At 43.2% G+C, this 21,395-nt stretch overlaps 1 long non-coding RNA gene across 1 annotated transcript in view; it reads left to right on the forward strand.

Annotated features, from left to right (window-relative positions):
* LOC309527734 overlaps positions 1 to 21,395 on the forward strand; it is a 68,227-nt gene that overhangs the window by 39,597 nt on the left and 7,235 nt on the right. The window contains exon 9 of the long non-coding RNA XR_014217315.1: positions 18,726 to 18,792. This is a non-coding gene — a long non-coding RNA (uncharacterized lncRNA). The remainder of the gene's footprint in view (positions 1 to 18,725; positions 18,793 to 21,395) is intronic.

Here is a 21,395-nt window from a genome sequence, read left to right on the forward strand (position 1 = left end):
CATTTCAATTTAATGACCGAAGAAGACAGAAAGCAACTTAGGAAATGAAAAGGATCTTTTGGATGTGTCCTCAGTCACAGCCAGATCAGGAAGCTGAAAGCGGACTTTACAAATCCCTTTAAACCTTATTCTGATTCTTAATATGCTTAGGAAGAAAATTCAGGCTGTTGCTAAGGATTGATTGTTGCACAAGGCTGATCCAAAAGGGCATGAAATTATTTGCATGTTTAAAGTGAAGTTTTATCCCCACTCTAACTGGGCTTCTCTCATTGTATTTTGGTAAGGACTGAATATAGATGAAGGACAGTTTGAGGACCTGGGTGAAAGGCGGGTATGGGGAGATCTCACAAGGAGAGAGGCTGTGAGAAGAGAGGGATGAACCCAGGTGGAAGCTAGGAGAGCACACCTTCCACTATAGGGGATGAAAGTTAAGATATAGTGGTGAAAGTGGATTTTGTAGTTTCTGCGTCTTCTTTCTTTAGTTTCTTTTCTTTGTTTCTTGTAGATTAGTTTGTTCTTTTAATTATATTGTGAAAACTTTAATAAAAACATTTCTTCTTCTATTATTGTTGTTAATGCTGTTGTTGTTAGGCTTCTTTGACGGTAGTACCATCTTCACATAGTCCAATCTGATTGTCTACATAACAATGTCGCTAATCCCAGAAAGAGCATATTTAAAAAGGAATTGTGCTGAAGTCGGACACAATCAGATTTCTTTTGTCAGCAGGTCAAGACACACCTGTCTGCCAAAGCTTTTGGAAAAGCAGAGTGAGATAGTGTTTTATGCTGATTATCCCTTCTCTACTGTATTGATGTGATATGGCTGTCTAGGACTAGGGACTATGTGTCCCAAAAACAGAAAGTGCTGCCCTGCCCTGCCACTGCTGCCATAACATTACCCACTCTGCCATCTCCACCGCTGGCAGGGAAACAGCATTGGCATTGGTGCCAATTTCCAGTGAGCTCTCATGCCCTCTGCAAGGTTTCACGTGATTTCAGCAAGATCTTGTGAGATCTTACGAGAAATTGGTGTTGCCTCAGGGGCTTCTGCTGCCTGAAGAGGTAGCTTCACTGCACCTAATAGGTGGGCCAGCCCTGTCCAGGACCCTCACAATCTGGAACACAGAGGCCGTGGAACATGTCTGCTTTTGTAGAGGCTATGCTTTGGAATCTCTGCATGACAATATGTGGTGACAAAGTATTTCAGCTTCCAGCACATATCACAAGGCTGTCTCCACATGCCTCTGCAGTGGAAAGCTGACACTTAGCAGTCCTTATTGTTATTGTGATTTTCTTGCAAGCAGACCACAGAAGTGCTGGAAATTCTTGACTCCCACCTTCACCCTTCCACATCATCATGTATTCCTCCATATCTTGCTATGGAAAAGACAGACTTTCCCCCTTCTAGTTCATGTATTGCTTGAGAGTGAGAATGAAGGAGACCTTATCAGCCTGTAATCCCTGTACTGGGCTGCTGCCAAGTTCCCCAACTCCCCAAAGACATAATTATCCCTTCACATTTTCTTATTTTACCAAACTCTATATCCACTTTAATCCTAGCACTGAAACTGGCCCATCACCTGGAGATGTCGTGAGGTGGTTGGACAGCTAAACAGGCATGTCAGGTCCTTCCGACTGCAGTGTTTGTCTTGGCTGCTGTTTGATGTTGACCCATCAGCCATCTCTGCCAGGAAGGGATTGGAAACCTACAGGATGTTGCTGTGAAGTTAACACCGAAACTACTCCTTGACAGAACTGATAGATTTGATGTTGACTGAGAATTGGGAGAAGGGAGGAGGATAAGACTGGATAAAAAGAATGGGTGCAACTGAGGAGGTTAATCTAGCACTGCCTTAATGGGAACTGGTAAACTCCCCATCGCTATCTTCAAGCTGTGATCTCAGGAAGCCTCAGGCGAGTGGGAAAGTTTGTTAGGGAGCATCCCAGGAACAAAGGGGTAAAATTAAAAAGTGAAATGTGAATTAGGCTGGAGGGGATTTGTACTAGCAAAAATGATATGATACTACTGTATATAATTCAAAGAGAGATAAGAATGCATTTTGGAAAGTACCTCAGTATCGTTTCAAAACTGGGAAGCATCCTTTACTCATTGTTAATTTGGTGGATGGAAAAAGTGAATCACTATGATTATCCCAACATAGGGAAGGTGTAGGGAACCTTTGGTGCTCCCGATGTTGCTGCAACTTTCATCATCCGTGGCCACTGGCCACATGCACTGGTTATCTTCCGCTTGGACTACCGCAATGTGCTCTATGTGGGGCTACATTTGAAGGTGACTCAGAAATTACAGTTAATCCAGAAAGCAGCAGCTAGACTGGTGTCTGGGAGCAGCCGCCAAGACCATATAACACTGGTCTTGAAAGACCTACATTGGCTCCCAATATGTTTCCGAGTACAATTCAAAGTGCTGGTGCTTTAAAGCCCTAAATAGCCTCAGTCCTGTATACCTGAAGAAGCGTCTCCACTCCCATTGTTCAGCCCGGACACCAAGATCCAGCACGAAGGGCCTTCTGGCGGTTCCCACACTGCAAGAAGTGAAGCTACAGGGAAGCAGGCAGAAGGCCTTCTCGGTAGTGGCACCCACCCTGTGGAAGGCCCTCCCATCATACGTTAAGGAGATGAGTAATTATATAACATTTAGGAAACACCTGAAGCCAGATGAGTATAGGGAAGCTTTTTTAGGTTTAATGTTTTACTGCGTTTGTATATATGCTAGAAGCCACCCACAGAGTTGTAGTTCAGCAACATATGGAGGGTCAAAGATTCCCCACGCCTGACACTGGGAACAGGACTGTGCACAGGAAAAATAATAATACTTGCCTTGGAGACTTGAATAGGCAGTTACCTTCGTTCAGAGACTTGGAACAGCATCACATGTGACTTGGATCTGAGAGACTCACCTCAAAGCCTTCGCTGAAGCAATTGTCTTTTCCATTGACAACAATAGAAAAAACAATAAACCACTTATCACTTTTTATTTTTTTCAGAGTTGATAAATTTTCCAGGCATACTAAGGAGGTGTATGAAGGAGCGTGATGATTGGCCTCCAATACTTGCATATCTCACAAATTAAAGTAGGGGCCATTTTTTAAAATGTACATGTACTCTATACGAAAATCAGAACTGCTTTGTTTGATCAGACCATAGCAAAACTGTTAATTATGAAGTTCTAGTTCACTACCCCTCTCCCAACAGTGCCCAGTCAGCCAAACACTTCTGGAGAGCTCAGAAGCAGATCATTATCTATTTATCATAGAATCATAGAATCATAGAATCATAGAGTTGGAAGAGACCACAAGGGCCATCGAGTCCAACCCCCTGCCAAGCAGGAAACACCATCAGAGCACTCCTGACATATGGTTGTCAAGCCTCTGCTTAAAGACCTCCAAAGTCGGAGACTCCACCACACTCCTTGGCAGCAAATTCCACTGTCGAACAGCTCTTACTGTCAGGAAGTTCTTCTGAATGTTTAGGTGGAATCTTCTTTCTTGTAGTTTGGATCCATTGCTCCGTGTCCGCTTCTCTGGAGCAGCAGAAAACAACCTTTCTCCCTCCTCTATGTGACATCCTTTTATATATTTGAACATGGCTATCATATGACCCCTTAACCTCCTCTTCTCCAGGCTAAACATGCCCAGCTCCCTTAGCCGTTCCTCATAAGGCATCGTTTCCAGGCCTTTGACCATTTTGGTTGCCCTCCTCTGGACACGTTCCAGTTTGTCAGTGTCCTTCTTGAATTGTGGTGCCCAGAACTGGACACAGTACTCCAGGTGTGGTCTGACCAGAGCAGAATACAGTGGCACTATTACTTCCCTTGATCTAGATGCTATACTCCTATTGATGCAGCCCAGAATTGCATTGGCTTTTTTAGCTGCCGCGTCACACTGTTGGCTCATGTCAAGTTTGTGGTCAACCAAGACTCCTAGATCCTTTTCACATGTACTGCTCTCAAGCCAGGTGTCACCCATCTTGTATTTGTGCCTCTCATTTTTTTTGCCCAAGTGCAATACTTTACATTTCTCCCTGTTAAAATTCATCTTGTTTGTTTTTGCCCAGTTCTCTAATCTGTCAAGGTCGTTTTGAAGTGTGATCCTGTCCTCTAGGGTGTTAGCCACCCCTCCCAGTTTGGTGTCATCTGCAAATTTGATCAGGATGCCCTTGAGTCCATCATCCAAGTCGTTGATAAAGATGTTGAATAAGACCGGGCCCAAGACAGAACCCTGTGGCACCCCACTAGTCACTCTTCTCCAGGATGAAGAGGAACCATTGATGAGCACCCTTTGGGTTCGGTCAGTCAGCCAGTTACAAATCCACTGAGTGGTAGCATAGTCAAGATCAGGGGAATGAGAATAGAAAAGCCACTTTCCCACAAAATATTGCCGTAAGTCGCTCACAACATATCCAAGGAACAATAAGTTAAACAATTTTTTTAAATTAGAAAAAATAGAAACATCATAATATCAATAATAATAATAATTTATTATTTATACCCCGCCCATCTGGCTGGGTAAGTAAACAAACAAAACCCAAACCATATGACATTGGAGAAAACAATACCGATAAGGTAATGTAAATTAACATCGTAAATTAATAAAAGAAACAATAATAAAAGGGGATGGTGCAGTGCAATCACTCCACCACCTTGCCCCTCTCCTTCTTAGTGACTCAGTGGTCAGAAGGACAGGAAACGCCACTGCCCCACCATGCTATCCACTACTGGGATAAAGGGAGCTAATAAATAGGTGCCATGGACAGTACTTTCCCTGAGGCCTAACATTTCTCAGGAGCCTACCTACCTGATCAGGGGAATGAGAATAGAAAAGCTCCATTTCCTGGCCAATTCTACTCTCTAGATGCCCCTTTCTTTTTTCGAATTACTCTGCCTACCTTGCTATCTCTCCTAATTCTTTTCCTATGAATAACTGCATGGTTCATACCTGCTTCCAGATTATATATTAACTGAGCCAGACTTTTCAAGTGCTCTCTCTTTCTGAATACCATTCAAAGAGGTTAAAACCCCACGTTGAGTGGCTTTGAATCCATCTGTATCTGGGTGTAAGCTGTTGCCAAGAGCATTCTTTGCATCCTTCTACCATGAAGAATGACCATGATGTCCCAAGAAAGACCCATGAACACCCTTTAGAGTCTCCACTGCATACACAACATTGTTTAGCATCCCTGTTAATACCTCTTTGTATACTAGTGAAGGACAGTATTCCAAGAGGCCTCTGCCTCTTGGAAGGACAGTATTCCAAGAGGCCTCATTACAATCAATTTTGCATCTCTAGCCTGAACAGAAGTGTTATTAACCATAGGGATGACTGGTGCCCATTTGAACTGGTGGGGCATAAATTAGGGAGGCCAATGGTAGGTAGAGCCAAAGACAATGACAGGCAGAGCCAATGAATTCTAGTTTTGACCCCATCCTCTTCCCTATTGAGCTCTTCAAAGGTAAAACTGAGACTAAGGAAGGGAAGCTGACAGGCAATACTACCCCACATCCCCCAGACTGTTTGTAAGTAAGAAGGCAGGCAAGTAGAGACTGGCTGAGGGCAGATTGAGGTTGGCGGGGCAGTGCCCCATTTGCTCTAACGAAGCAGCCTCTGCAGTTCAAACAGAAAATTGAAAATCTTGTTGTATTAACTATGAATGCAGACTTTATTTCAGTTTTCAAAGTGATCCCTTCACTTGTCTAATTATTTCACATTAGCCAAGAAGGATCCTAACCACACAGAAATGAGCCACTGTCACAGCAATTTTTCTTTGAGCAACCCACTGGTGCTTTTCTTGTTTCCTTGCTGCTAAGTGGAAAAGAAAGCTTTCAAATACTAGCTGTGAGACACCAAACCTTCACCTTCCTGCTGCCTTGGTTAAAACGGTGCTTCCACGCCAAGGAAAACTACAGTGTAAAAGAGCCAGATGTTTGCAATTAACTGTCTGACATTCCCTCTGCCCTCCTGCTATGGCACTTCTCAAGGCCAGTGAAGAAAAACGTGTATCAGAAATTCAGGTTCCAAGCCTGAGCGATGCAGTGCAGAGTTACAGGCCTGTCATCACTCCTGGAATGAAGGACGCCCAAAGAGATCTGGGATTACACTACTCTTCACCTTGTAATAAAAGGCCCCACTCAAGCAAGTGGCACCCAGGAGAAGCATCTCTTATGCAATTGCTGCAGATGGCAGACAGCACAGAGAAGATTCAGGGAAGGGAGGGGAGGGAGAGAACAGGAAAGGAGCTTGGAACCAGAGTCATGACTGGTTGGTTACTGATCCAGTGAGTCTGGGTCTGGGTGGAGGGGATAGGGCTTTTAACTCTCAAACATCTGAATAGGGCTAAAGGCAACTGGTTTCATATAAAAGGTGTTTCATGTTATTCTACAAACTGAACAATGAACCTGTACCAAAAAAGACAAATTGCATTGATTATTTCAAGGTTGACATTCCTTGTCCAAAAATCCACTGTGTGGTCACTTCCAAGCTGCCATTTTGTCATGTGCCTCCTACATAAAATACGGCCATGGCCACATTCACATCATACATTTAAAACACAGTCATTGCTTATTAGAAAAGTTCTATTCCCCTCGCAGAGCCATAGTTTCCAGAGATGTTTAACAATCATTTTTTTTTTAAATAAAATTTTTATTAGTTTTACAAAAGTTTTTATAACAAACAAACATAAAAGAAAAACAGACAAACAAAGAAATATAATTTCAAAATATCCTTTCATAAACTTCTTTCCTCGGACTTCCCCATACCTCCCCTTTCTGCATCCTCATGTCCAAATTTTATAGCAACTTATAAATGTTTTTTCCCATCCTAATTCCTCATAGTCCTTTCTTGATCTATTCTTATATTACTGCAACCCTTTCTTTCTGTAAAATCTCGACAATCTAAACTTCATCAAGTTTATAATAGTTCTTAAGATAGATCTTAAATTTCTTCCAGTCTTCTTCCGCAGCCTCCTTTCCCTGGTCACGAATTCTGCTCGTCATTTCCGCCAATGTCATATAGTCAATCACTTTCATCTGCCATTCCTCCAAGGTGGGTAAATCTTGTGTCTTCCAATACTTTGCGATCAGTATTCTTGCTGCTGTTGTTGCATACATGAAAAAAGTTCTATCCTTTTTTGGCACCAATTGGCCGACAATGCCCAAGAGAAAGGCCTCTGGTTTCTTAAGGAAGGTATATTTGAATACCTTTTTCATTTCATTATATATCATCTCCCAGAAAGCCTTAATCTTCGGGCATGTCCACCAAAGGTGATAAAAAGTACCTTCAGTTTCCTTACATTTCCAACATTTGTTATCAGGCAAATGGTAAATTTTTGCTAGCTTAACTGGGGTCATGTACCACCTATAGACCATTTTCATCACATTTTCCTTTAAGGCACTACATGCCGTAAATTTAATACCAGTGTTCCACAACCTTTCCCAGTCAGCAGACATAATATTATGACCAATGTCCTGTGCCCACTTAATCATAACTGATTTAACTGTTTCATCTTGTGTATTCCATTTCAACAGCAAGTTATACATTCTTGACAAATTCTTAGTATTGGGTTCTAACAATTCTGTCTCAAGTTTTGATTTTTCCACCTGGAAGCCAATTTTCCTGTCTTGTTTGAAAACCTCCATTATTTGATAATAGTGGAGCCAATCTTGTACTTTGGGTTTTAGTTTTTCATGGCTCTTTAATTTCAGTTTCTCTCCATCCTGTTCTAAGATCTCACAATACTTTGGCCATCCGACCTCCATATTAACTTTCTTGTGGGCCTTAGCCTCTAAGGGTGACAACCATCTAGGGGTTTTGTTTTCCAACAGATCTTTATATCTCATCCAAACATTAAACAATGCTTTCCTTACAATATGATTTTTAAAGGCACTATGCACTTTGATTTTGTCATACCATAGATATGCATGCCAGCCAAATGCATTATTGAAACCTTCTAAGTCCAAGATATCTGTATTCTCGAGGAGCATCCACTCTTTCAGCCAGCAGAATGCTGCTGCTTCATAATACAATTTTAAGTCCGGCAGGGCAAATCCCCCTCTTTCTTTTGCATCTGTTAATATTTTATATTTTATTCTGGGCTTTTTGCCCTGCCAGACAAATTTCGCAATGTCTTTCTGCCACCTCTTGAAACAGTCCATCTTGTCAATAATCTGCAAAGTTTGAAATAAAAATAACATTCTAGGCAATACATTCATCTTAATCACTGCAATTCGGCCTAACATTGACAATCTCAAATTTGACCATATTTCTAGATCTTTTTTAATTTCTGACCAACATTTTTCATAATTGTCCTTATACAAATTCAAGTTTTTAGATGTTAAATTAACCCCTAGGTATTTCACCTTCTTAACCACCGTCAGACCTGTCTCTTCTTCAAACTTATTCTTTTCCATATCTGTTAGGTTTTTCCCTAAGACTTTAGTTTTTTGTTTATTCAATTTAAATCCAGCTACCTGTCCAAATTGTTGGATTATTTCCAACACTCTTTTTGTACTAGTGTTTGGCTCCTGCAAGGTCAATACAAGGTCATCTGCGAATGCTCTTAACTTATAGTGTTTGGTTCCGACCATTACACCTTTAACTTGCTGGTCATCTCTAATCATGTTCAGCAACACCTCCAGGACCGAAATAAAAAGCAATGGGGAAATTGGGCACCCCTGTCGTGTTCCTTTTTCTATCTTAAGTTCCTCAGTTATTACATTGTTTACAATCAACTTAGCTTTTTGTTCGGAATATATTGCACCCATACCATTCTCAAATCCTTGTCCTACCCCCATCCCATGAAGATTCTTTTTCATAAAACTCCACGAAATATTGTCAAAGGCTTTCTCCGCATCCACAAATATCAAAACTGCTTTAGTATTTATGTTCACCTCTAACTTTTCCAAAATATCTATTATGTTCCTAACATTGTCTGAGAGGTGTCTTTTTGGGAGAAAGCCTGCTTGGTCTCTGTGAATCTTCTCCATCAATACTCTTTTAAATCTTTTTGCTAAAATGTCTGCAAAAATTTTGTAATCCACATTCAATAACGAAATTGGGCGGTAGTTCTTCAGTTGAGTCTTTTCAGTCTCTGTCTTTGGTATGAGTGAGATATATGCTTCTTTCCACGATTCGGGTGCCTTTTTTCCCTCTAAGATCTCGTTACACACCTCCTTTAACGGTTGTATCAACCATTCCTTTAAAGATTTGTAATATCTGGAAGTCAGTCCGTCTGGCCCTGGAGATTTGCCCAATTGCATGTCCTGAATGGCCCCCTCTATCTCTTGTTCTGTTATTCTCTGGTTTAGATCCACCTTGCTATGATGAGAGATTTTTTGTAGTCCATATTTATTAAGGAATTTATCTATGTCCTCTTCATTTTGTAATCCTTGGGAATAAAGTTTTTTAAAATAACTCACAAAACAATTTCTTATCTCGTTGGGTTTAGATATATTTTTTCCATCCACTTCTAGGCTTGTGACTGTATTTAATTTCTGTCTTTTCTTAAGTTGCCATGCCAGAAGTTTACCACATTTGTCTGCCGACTCAAATGTCTTTTGCTTCATTTGCTTTATTTTCCATTCTATCTCTTGGTTCATCAATTCCATATATTGCGTTTGATATAACTTAATCTCTCTCAAAATCTCCTGGGACTTTGGTTTTGATCTTAATTTTTTCTCTCCTTCTTTTATCTTTTCCAAAATTTTTTCCTTTTTCTCAATCTGTTTTCTCTTCTTTATTGAATTTTGTTGAATCAAAAATCCTCGCATCACAGCTTTACTTGCGTCCCAGATCACTCTTTTTTCCACATCGCCCTTTAGATTAATTTCAAAATAGTCCTTTAGAGTTTTTGGGGCCTTCATGTGGATCTCTCTATCTCGAAACAGGGTGTCATTCATTCTCCATCTAAACTGACCAGTTGTTGTAAATTTCATTTCCATCTTCACGGCGTTATGGTCGGAACAGGTTTTTGGGCAGATTTCTACCTTCTTAATCTTCGGAGATGTTTAACAATCAATCCCTCTTCCCAAAGAACTCTGGAAATTGTAGCTCTGATGGGCTATCTATCATCCATGATGCCATCCGGTTTATACCACAAGATCTCTGATAGTGTGGCTTAACCCATATAATTAATGCAGGAAGGGGAAAGAAAAAGCAGCTGTGTGGATAGATAGCAGCAGTGGAAATAATAGCGTTGAACAGAACTGGAAAATGTACCGGCTGAAATTCCCCCATCTGCAAAATGACTAAAAGCAACCTTATACTGTTAGAAGATAGCAGCTCTAGAAAGAAGATACCTTGCCTGTTAGTGAACTGGATTCTGAAGCAATTAGATCCTCTTGTCTATTTGGGTCACAGTGTTCAACTAAGTTTTACTCAGAGTAGACCTATTGAAATTAATGGACTTAGTCATGTTCATTAATTTTAATGGTTCTACTTTAAGTAAAACTTAATTGGATACTATCCACAACAACCAATTACTGCACAAGTTGGAGGGAAAATCAGATTTTTTTGCTTGGAACGGCTCCAATTGCCATAAGGCACACACTGATAAGGATTATTATGCTAGAAGAAATAACAGGAAGCAGAGGGCATGGTGGAAGGTTTAAAGGTATCTGCTCCATCAACCCACCCAGTATCCACAGATAGGGACACTTATCATAGAATCATAGAATTGTACCTGGAGAGAAAATGGGACAAATTCACCAACTACAGCCATACAAGTACTGTTTTGGTTACTCCATACATGCTGTGTACTGGTTAGAGCATCAGACCAGGACTAGGGAGACCCAAGTTCAAATCTCCAGTCAGCTATGAAGTTCACTGACAGACCTTGGGCCAGAATTATCTCTTGACTTAACCTACTTTATCTCTTGACTTAACCTACTTTATCTCTCAACTTAGTATTATCTCTCAACCTGAGCTACCTGATGTGAAGATAAAATGGAGACTGCCTCAAGCTCCTTGGAGGAATATAACAAGTTTACGTCCATGTGGCTTGAACATAATCCTAGTTTTGATAGAAAAGTTAAGAAGCCTAGCGGTTCTAACACAAGTGGGTCACAAATCTGGCCTGGACAATAGAGGAAACTAGAGATTGTAAGATGCAAGAAACAGTGCATTTATTGGCAGTTTATGGAGGTATACACCAGGAATGGAGAAACTCGGGCCTGGGGGGAATTTGTGGCCCTCCAGGCCTCTGTCTCCTCAGGCCATGCCACCTGTCACCAGCCTCTTCCAATACTTTTACCTGCCGTAATGTGTTCTTGAACTATAACACCTTTACCTGTCTGGATAGAGAATGGAGAGGGGTGTGTGTGTGTAGCATTCTCTGACTTTTGTGTCGCTTACACTGTACAGTTAGGTCTGCTGCCTGTCACCCCACCTACCACTGATGTGGTCCCAAGAAGTTTGCCTACGAGAGAATGCGGCCCTGAAAAAAAAAATCCCCACTCTTGCCCTTCTCCTTTCCTGACAGACCTGACACTCTACTGATCCTAGGTTGGTCAGATGGGCTTACCAGAAACACAAAAGCAAATAAATGTGAAGTAAAGACGATTGAGGGGAAATCAACCCAGAACCACAGGCAGAGAATTGTGAGTCATCTGGATGCAGCCGGGCAATAAAGCAGGAATGTTTCTGAGAGCAGCAAGAGGTTGAAGGCAATTCCTGCAAACCAGCAGGAGGCCCAAGTACTGTGACGATGCGAACACGGTGCTCTGGCAATAAAATCCAGAACTTAAAGCCGCTGAGACCAGCCTGATAACATTCCTGCAGGATTCTGATCAAGCAATTGCATAGTGGCACAATCTCAGCAGAAGAGCATGGCAAGAAGTCTTCCTGCAAAACTACCCGGCCCATTCTAATGAATCCAGAGAGTAAACTCTGACAGCAGGAGCTTTGTTCTAAACTACGTGGCCCTGTCAGAATTATAGAGACAGTTTGCTCTGCAAGTGTGCGGAAGTAAGCCTCAGATTGGCTCTGAGCGCTGAATAGCAATCACCTATTGAGATAAACTGAGATGCCTTGTAATATTTTTTAAAAACCCCTTTAGTTCCCCTGAGCCTGTCTCCAGGAAACCTAATCTAAGAAGCAGCAAGAGGCAAAGCAAAGCTCAGGCCTGAGCACCAAGGGAAGCCAGAAATTATGGGAACCTGCCCCTGGAATAGAAATGGCTGCTGATAATTTAAAACATTGCTGCCTTAACCCCAAAGCTCCAGAGCCAGTGACTGGCCTTCCTCATAGAGGATATGCTTGTGCTTTACATGCTTACCTATGTAGGTCCATTGAACTCAATGGAGATTATTGATGAGAAAACATGCACAAGGATGTGCTGTAAGTATATTAGCAAAGCCAGGGCCATCTTGAATGTCAGGTTCCAACTAGCCTGCTAAATTTACAACACCAAAGGGGGTCCAGAACCTTCAACCCAAGGGTCACATGATAATGGTAGGCAGGGCCAGAGGTCAAAGCTAGTGGCTAGTTCCTACTCTCTCTCTCTCTCTCTCTCTCTCTCTCTCTCTCTCTCACACACACACACACACACACACACACACACTTTTTGTCCTTCATTTGGAGAAGCAAAAGGCATGAAGGACACACTCCATCCAGGCAAAAATGCTCAAGGAGGTTCTATTGCTACAGTGCTTGGGGAAGGGATTTGTTAGAAAATGCCCCATGCTAATTTCCAAGGCTCACTCCACTCAGGAAAGCTGCCTAGGGAAGATGGTAACAGTTTACTTAAACCTGATTTCTGGACTGTTGTCACTCCTAGCTTGCTGGAAATAGTTCTATCACAATCCCAAGCATCCTGTTTCTGGGGCTCCTCACCTCAGCTTGCGCTTTCTGTACCATGTCAGGACAACGAGTCCCACTGGCTTTCTGGGCACCTCTCCCCCAAGGGCACTTGGGAAAACAGCAGAGGGAAAACTGTTTATTTTATAAACAAAAGCAAAGCAGGCACTTTCCTATTATTGCAAGGTTAATGCTTGCCAGACATCCGCCCTGAGGGAAGCAGGCAGGGGCAAGTCTTAGAACTCTTGTTATTGCGGTTGTGCCGCCTCCTGGGGTTGGTTTGGTAATCACTGTTGCATCCCATGTGAGGGTCATCACACTTCTGCACTTTTCCTTCTGCAGCTGGCACCCCCATTTTTCCAGTAGTAAGAGCACTGAGTAGTAAGAGCGTTGATGAGGAGCACACATTTCACCATTAGGCCTACCAAGCCTCTCTAGAGTTGTACCCCTAGCGACGCTGCTCCACCCAAAAGCTCCCACAGGCACATGTCTGTAAGGCCAACTGTTGACTATCTTCTGTTGCCAAGGGGAAAATTGTACACCCTACTTTCAACTCAACGAGACAGTATAACTGGATGATGGCATAGCCTATCAGCCAAGATACCTTTATCCATGACAAAAAGTGCTTTTAATGTGGCAGCCAACACAAGAGAACATATAATAACAACTCCAGCATGACAACAGAACAGCAGGCAGGTGAGCAAGAAAACAGTGTGGGTAGCAGGAAGCTCAGGCAAGCTGTTTAAAGGAAAGTGAGAGGCACTTGTTTGGCAAACTACTCTCTGAAACGCCTGCCCCCCTCCACCAAATATCACTGGAGTGGTGATTAAAGGAGAGTAGGTGAGCTGTGAGGCAGGAGGTGTAATTTCGGGCAAGCTGTGAGGGGAGGTGAAGGGGTTTGGTGCAAGCTCTAAAGGAAGGGGTGGGGAGAGCAGAGAAGGGAGGCTTGGCAAAGCTGTGAGGAAATAGGAAAGGTTTTGTTATAAGAAGAAACTGCTCCTTTTCCCTTATGGGGTGCCCAAGAGCCCATATAGAGACCTTAAGTGGGTCCCCTTTCGGTAGGAGGAAATGACAGAGGCCAGCCAGAGTATATTGAGAAGAAAAGTAGCTAGTAAGCCTGATCTTTATTAAGCTGTTGCAATAGGGTCCCCACTTACCACACGCAGGAGGGAGAACCCTGAACAATGGTGGGCAAGCCCTTATATAGATTTTTGAAATTGCCCGCCCTGTAGCCCAAGACCACCCCCCTAAAACATCATACATCCATCACAGAAGGAGGCAGTCTACAGCAGAGGAGGTGGTCTACAGCAGAAATCCTGTTTGCCAGGATACCTGATAATGGTCACTGATTGCATTACCTGGACAGTCTGGCCATTCTTTTGTGATGGTTAATACGTTAGTTTCTGAATCCAGGTCACAGGCTCACCCTATTCATACATAAGACAGGATTTGTAAGCGAAAGACAATGGGGAGGATTTCCCATTTCCTTCCTCCTTGCAGAGAAATATTTGAGGTCAACTTGGGAGAGTCAAAATGGCTTCTGAATTGCTCTCCTGTACCACTTCAGACACGTGGCTTATGTAATTATGTATGTGTTTGCCTTGTACATTTATGAACATTTAATTTATACAGTGGTGCCCCGCAAGACGAATGCCTCGCAAGACAGAAAACCCGCTAGATGAAAGGGTTTTCTGTTTTTGAGCTGTTTCGCAAGACGAATTTCCCTATGGGCTTGCTTCGCAAGACGAAAACGTCTTGCAAGTGTTCCGATTTTTTTTCGCTCCCCCCCCCTTTTTCTAAGCTGCTAATAGCCTTTTAGCCGCTAATCCGCTAAGCCTTTAATAGCCGCTAAGCCACTAATAGCGCTAAGCCACTAATAGGGTTGCTTCGCAAGACGAAAAAACCGCTAGACGAAGAGACTCACGGAACGGATTATTTTCGTCTTGCGAGGCACCACTGTATTTGAGACCATAGAATTCTTATAACAGTGTGGTGTGGTGTGGTGAAGTGAAGTGAAGTGTAAGGGAAGGGGAGTTTAGTCAGGTGCCAAGGCAGAAGAGATTGGCCAGGTGTGGAGGAACTGGGGTTGGAGTGAGCAAGGAAGGCAACCCCTAGCCTTACATATGAGTGGAACTTTGTAGCAGTGCTCCAAGTATTTCAAATCATCCATGTTTTATAGGATACCAGTGGTTGATACCCTGTTGTTTCTATATAGCTGGGGAACCATAGAACGTTGGATACACCGCAATCCAACATGTGAAATAGCCTTGGTACTCTGTATGTAGAAATGCCCCTTGCCCTACATCAGCCTTGCCCCGCCAAGAGAAACAAAACAACAACAACAACACTCTTGGACAAGATCACACATACAAAGTGTGTTGGGCCATACTCTCCAGTGCGCCCCCTCCTTTGTCAGTGGGGTTACCTGGTGGCAGTGAGTAGCTGTGGTAGTGCTATGAGCAGTGCCAGAAGACTAGCTCTATTGACCATTTCAATGTCTCATAATGCCCCAGAGTGATGCTACAATTGGGGCATTGGAGGAAATTGAAATGGCAACTAGATGCAGCCACCTGGAATTGCTCAAAGTACTGGGACAGAAAAATATGTTTAAGGGGTCCCAAAGGTGATGTGCTTTGCCTCTGTGCTGGGACCCTGGAATTGGCTACAACCTAATGCATATGCGCAGTGTTTAAAACTCCCATTATTCTGGGTGCATTTTGTGACAGGGAATTTCATTAGTGTGAGCAGTTTCTGAGCTCTGGACGCAGTACTGCATCCAAGATTTCAGATTAAAGGAGGACCTTTTTCTACCTCCCCACTTCCAGGTATTCTTTGAAGACTGAAGAAGAGACCCTCTTAAGAATATTAGGTGGGTGGGCAGGGGAAAGACTAGACCATGTGAAAAATGAACATATTTAGCTGCAGTTCATTCATTGTCAGTTTTGTATTTGTGTTATAAAAAAAAGCATGCCTAGACATTCTGTTGTTGCGCCCAAAACGTAGGTTTAAGGTGCCATATAGCTCCTAGCTTTCATATCTCAGTTTCTAACACTGCATATGTGGATGCCCAGCAGATGGTCAGTGGAATGGCACCGTGTAATAACTGGTGTCTCTCTGCCCAGAATGGACAAGTCCTAAGGGAAATGTGGTTGTCTGGGGCTGGAGTCCAACATTAATGGAAGGCAGAACACAATATAATCAGAGCTTTTCAAGGCAGGCTTAGGCAAGCTCAGATATGTTAACCTCATGTTCCTTGCTGCTGCCTCCTAAGTCTGTTACTCTTTGAAAGTTCACACATGCTCTTTCCTTTTTAAAAAGAAGCAAAACAGAAAACACCAACCACCAAGAAATGGAGGGATGGCGTCATTTCCTTTCCAGCTGTAATAATAACACAGCCGAAGAGGATGGGGAAATCAGGAGGGGAGCTGCATGCAGCATTTACTTTGCTACCCCTTTGAATTGCTGGTGTGGAGCAGTCACAAGATACTGGAAGCTGCCGGGAGCCGAGGCAGTTAATGATTTTCCTACCTCTGGAGAGCAAGGCCCGGAGCAAGATCTGAATGTTATTTGATTTCAGTTTAACCTTGGAAGAGCAGACAGTAATTGTTGTTCTAAAAAGAAAAGCTTTCCGTGCAATTCTGATGAAGTCCTCATACAGAGATCAAGCAAAGTATTTAGAAGAGGTTCTATTTTGGACAATGGTCATCAGCGCAGCATTGGGAGGGTATTACACCCCACACCTCACTATTCTGCATCAAAAAAAGCTTGATTTCTTAGTAGCTGACTCTAATAGTCTTGTTCCTAACTGCAGTCAAGTAGGGAGAAAATTGCAAGCTACAGAGCAGGGAGCGCTCAGACTAATATCGTTGCACAATATTGCTTTTGCCATGTGCATGACAGCACAATGCCATTTGTGCCTCGGAGGCATGAAAAAGCTCAGTCCCAGCAGAGTGCAAACTAGCAGACTCCTTCTGCACACTCCCTGACTAGGTTAGTTGCCACTTTGGAAACCACACTGGAGGGTAGCTGTGACGCCACTGGCAGGCAGATAAAGTAGAGGTGGTGTTGGTTGGGGCCATATCTGGCATTCTTAACAGTAGGTGTTAAATCTGCTTGGATTGAATTGTGCCCTCTCTAGAAAATCAGGTTCACAGTTTAGAGGAGTTCCTGGATGCTCGTGTAGTAGCGTTGGCTGGGAGTGCCTTTTCCGAGCCTTGGTGTGCATGTTTGCTGCACCCTTTCCCCAAGAAGTTGGACCTGGTCATTTATGCCCTAGTGCAGCAGTGAAGAACCTCCAGACTCCAGCTCACAGGTCTAATTAGTTCTGTGATGCCTTTCCCCCCAAACCACACCTATCTGCCCCTGGCATTACATGTAACATCAAGGGCGAGCAAGTGAAAACATGGCTGCAAAACACATATAAATTGACTCCAAAGGCGATGACTCCCAGCACCCATCAGCTGATCAGAGCTCAGGGCCACCTGCTTTGAAGGAGCCAGTCCATTGGCCATACCCAGTTTCCCATTTCTACCCTAGTGGCTAGGGCTGAGAACCTGTGGCTCTCCAAATGTTGGATTACGACTTCCATCTGCCCTGATCATGTGGGAGTTAGAGTCTAACAACACCTGGAGTGCCAAAGATTTGGCCTTGCCACTTCCAGGTTAGATTACTTCAATGAGGCTGCCTTTGAATACTCCAATTGGTTCAGAACCTGACTTGTGGGATGTTAGCTAGAATAAGCAGATCAAAACATATAGTGCCACCCATATTGTATTACACTGATTAACAATTCATTTCTGTGCTCAATTCAGAGTGATGGTTTTGATCTTCAAAGCTGTAATTGGCCTGAGACAGGGTCTCAAGCTTCACTTCCAGGCCTAGCCAACTCTGTGACCCACTGCTAAGGCCCTACTCCAGATTCCCCTGCTATCTGAAGTACAGTGGGTGCATAGAAGGAACAGGGCCTTTTTTGTTGTGGCACCAAGATACTGGAACACATTGTAAAAGAAAGTCTGCCTGGATTTGTTTGTTTTCTGATGGGCAGCTAAGACTGATATATTCTAGCTGGCTCTGACTTTTTGGACTAATTTTTAACTTGGCCATTTTGAAAACAGGTTTAAAACACATGTGTTTTTGTAAAAGTGTGGCAGGACACCTTGAGTATTTTTATAGAAAAGTGGGCTACAAAATTTGGAAATGATAGATAGACCAATATCCTTGTGTGGGGAAAATAGATGTGTCCATCAGCTGGACACCTAGGTTCAAAACATGGGGCCTTGCACACTCTCCAGTGGAAGAGAGCCCCAAGCAGAGTTAAAAACATACTCATAGTTAACCAGTAGAATAGCGTGGAATATAGGATGTTAAAGCCTTTTGCATATCCTGTTTCTTGGACCTTAAAATGCTTGCCCGCTTTCTCTACCCCTCTAGCAATGAACATGCCACACGCTGTTAAGTAAGTTTACAAAGTTTTGCTTACTAAATCCAAAGGTCTGGTTCATGCATTACTCCATGTAGCAGCAAGGAGAACACAGGTAGAATGCTCTTGGGTGCAAAATACAGGTTACAGTTGCAAACATGCAGTCTTACTTTGGAACAAGTTAAGACACATCCTTCCTTGGTTGGTTACACAGCTGGAAGAGGGTGAGAGAAAGGAAGAGAAGCGGTTTCAAGGGTGTGTGACCTAGCGCAGTCTAGGTCTCTGGTCTTAACCCCTTCGTGCACTAACTAGCACTTATGCATAGTTAAGTTTGACTGCAATTTCCCACAACCCTAACTGCATATTGTGTGAGCTAGGAAGTCCTAGGTTCAACACAGGCTCTCTCAGGTTTGAAGAAAATTAACGTACGTAGTGTGATAAAAGGATCATTTCCCATATTGTGCAAACTCATTCCTTTTCTCCCACTGTCATCTCAGGTCAAGCAAATATGGAAGACTTTGGAAACACTAGAAAGGCTTGCATAAAATGGAAATAGAGATAACGGTAGGATGCCCACTACAAGAAACCATGTCCCTATCATACTACCTTCCATTTGGGGTGGGGTGGAGGAGGCTATCATTCTGTCCCCAGTGCTACAGGCTTAAGAACACTTAGCCCTTTGTTTGTTGGTGTCATTTGCATTCCACAACAATGCTTGGTGGGAGGTAGAACTGCTTCCAGTTGCTGTCTGCCTAACATCAAACGGCAAGAAACACTCCCCACCACCCAAAGAAAAACCCTGGAAAGGCACCAGCTGATGAAAGAGATCCCTGGCCTTGTTCCCAGTCCCTTCATTACTACACTCCCCTGATATCACTTTCTTCTTCATTCTACACATATTACACAATGATTTTTTTAAAAAAAGCTGTATAAGAGCCTTGCAGAAAAGATAACGTTATTTTAAAGATCATTTTACTGTCTATAAAACTGAGAATAGCATGGAACCTCTGTGTGCGTGTGCGTGCAATCACTTCCTTTGTGCATAATTTCTTCTGTTTCCAATCTTTAGACTGGGGGTACCCCATTCCCTATGTAGTCACAGCAGCAGCACCCATCCAGAAGAACAGTCCTCTTGGGTGAACCCCAAGCTTGGCAGCAGAAGTTTTTTTAAAAAACTGGGGGCGAGGGAACCCTAACAGAGGGAGCTCACCAAAACAAACAAAGCAAACAATAATCACAGTTAAATAAGGACTGAGTGTGTATAGCAGTCACGGAATACTGACTGGCGGCAGGGGAGTGGCGGAGGCTGAGAATGGAAAACGGAGCCGGGAATGAAGTGGAGTGGTTGGAATACTGAACAAGGGCCATTCCATAATGCAACATTTTGTTGCAGGCAGACCCATTTGTGCTCCCTGTTGCCAGTCCTGTACAGTTTAAGAGGTTTGATTCTTGCCCTTCCCTAAAGGATGCCAGACATGGGGCTTTTCCTCATTTAATCCACAGACTGATTCTGCATGGGAATACATAGTGACTGATCCAAAGCTGCTCTACTTGGCTGCTGTTGATTTTAATCAGCTTTTGAATATATTTAATACCTGTTCACATCAATAATTTCGATGTTTTATGTTAGATTGTTGCAACCCTCTTAGGGGGCTTCTCTTTTTTGCAAGCAAGCAGTATATAAATTTTATTCATTCATTCAGTAAGTAAGTAAGTAAGTAAAATAGCTGGGCAGGGCTTTAAAGCTAGGTCATTCCAGAGCTCAGCTCTCTCTGTATCCACTATACCACACTGGCTCTCATGGTTATAGCTATACCTGTGCTCAGAAATCCTATCGTGAGGAGGTCTTCAAAAATAATGTAGAAAAGCAATATAATATCTCATACAAGTCTCTTGAACAACAGGAATGTGTTCGCTCTAAAACAGCCTCCACTCTAATGCCTTTTCCGTTTGACATTTCCTAGTACCAAAGATGCCGTTACATGGGCATATGGCTCAAGCAGGCACAAAAATAAGGCAAGAAGACTGGATAAGAAGGGGGGGGAATCTATCTCCATCTGCAAAAAAAAAGACCTTGCACTGAACCCCTGTGGGATGGGCTATTCTTTTATTAGCACAAGAGGTGGAACAGAATAAGATGCTGGGCTTTCTTCACTCTGGTGTTCCTCTGTAGATTATGGCATTTTTAAGGCATCACATGCACCCAGTCAGCAAGCCACACATCCCTAGAGACTGCAGGCTCTCTTAGCCAAGTTCAGACTAAAGCCCATGATGAGCAGGGGAAGCAGCCAGGCAAGCACAAGCCCCATTGTCTCTGCATGACCGAGTCATAAGAAGAGCCTGAAAGGCACATCTACTCCAGCATCCTGTTCTCCCATTGGCCACCCAAGTGTGATGAGAAGCCCGCAAGCAGGACATGAGCACAATAGCACCCTCCCACTCAGGCTCCCCAGGAACTGGTACACTGTTTCTAAAACCAGAATCTGCTGGGAAATGTAGGTGGGCAGTGTGCTGCTGGCCACTGTGAGAACAAGATGGACTAGAAGGTGCATTGGCCTGACTTAGCAGGCTTTCCTTATAGTCTTAAGTAGGGAAGGGCATATGCTTGATGCAACCATACAGCTGGATGCATGTAGGTTCCCCACCACCACATTAACTCACTCACATATGCACACAAATGCCCATCCACGCCACAAAGAATGCCCCTCAACCTACCTTATCTCCAGCACAGCTCTGGTATCTGTGCAAACTTTGGAAAGTAAGGCAGAAAAAGGAAACAGAAGAGGACAAGGGGGTGGACAAACTCTTCAGTTCTGTAAACTCAAGAGCTTGAAAGAAAAGGGACAGGGACCGATTCATCTCATTAGTGAATTGGGACAGGATATAATGGGCTTGCTTGGCAGCCAGGGAGATGTAGATGAAAGAAGAGGGTGACTTTACAATAGTGCAAAGGTGGAAAGGCAGGGGACTCTTTCTCACTATTTTTGGAATCAGAAGCTCAGTGCTAACAAAAGGACTGGATCCCAGAAAGGAACCTGAGCAATAATGTGTGGCACATAGCTTGACTCATCGCAGCCTAATCTCATAAGAAATTTAAGGGGAGCTGCTGTCATTAACTCTTAAACTACCATAATGCCTTGAAGACTCAACAGAGTTAGGCTGGAAGT

The sequence above is a fragment of the Podarcis vaucheri genome (assembly GCF_965113315.1).
Source record: "Podarcis vaucheri genome assembly, chromosome: 2".
Taxonomy (NCBI): domain Eukaryota; kingdom Metazoa; phylum Chordata; class Lepidosauria; order Squamata; family Lacertidae; genus Podarcis; species Podarcis vaucheri.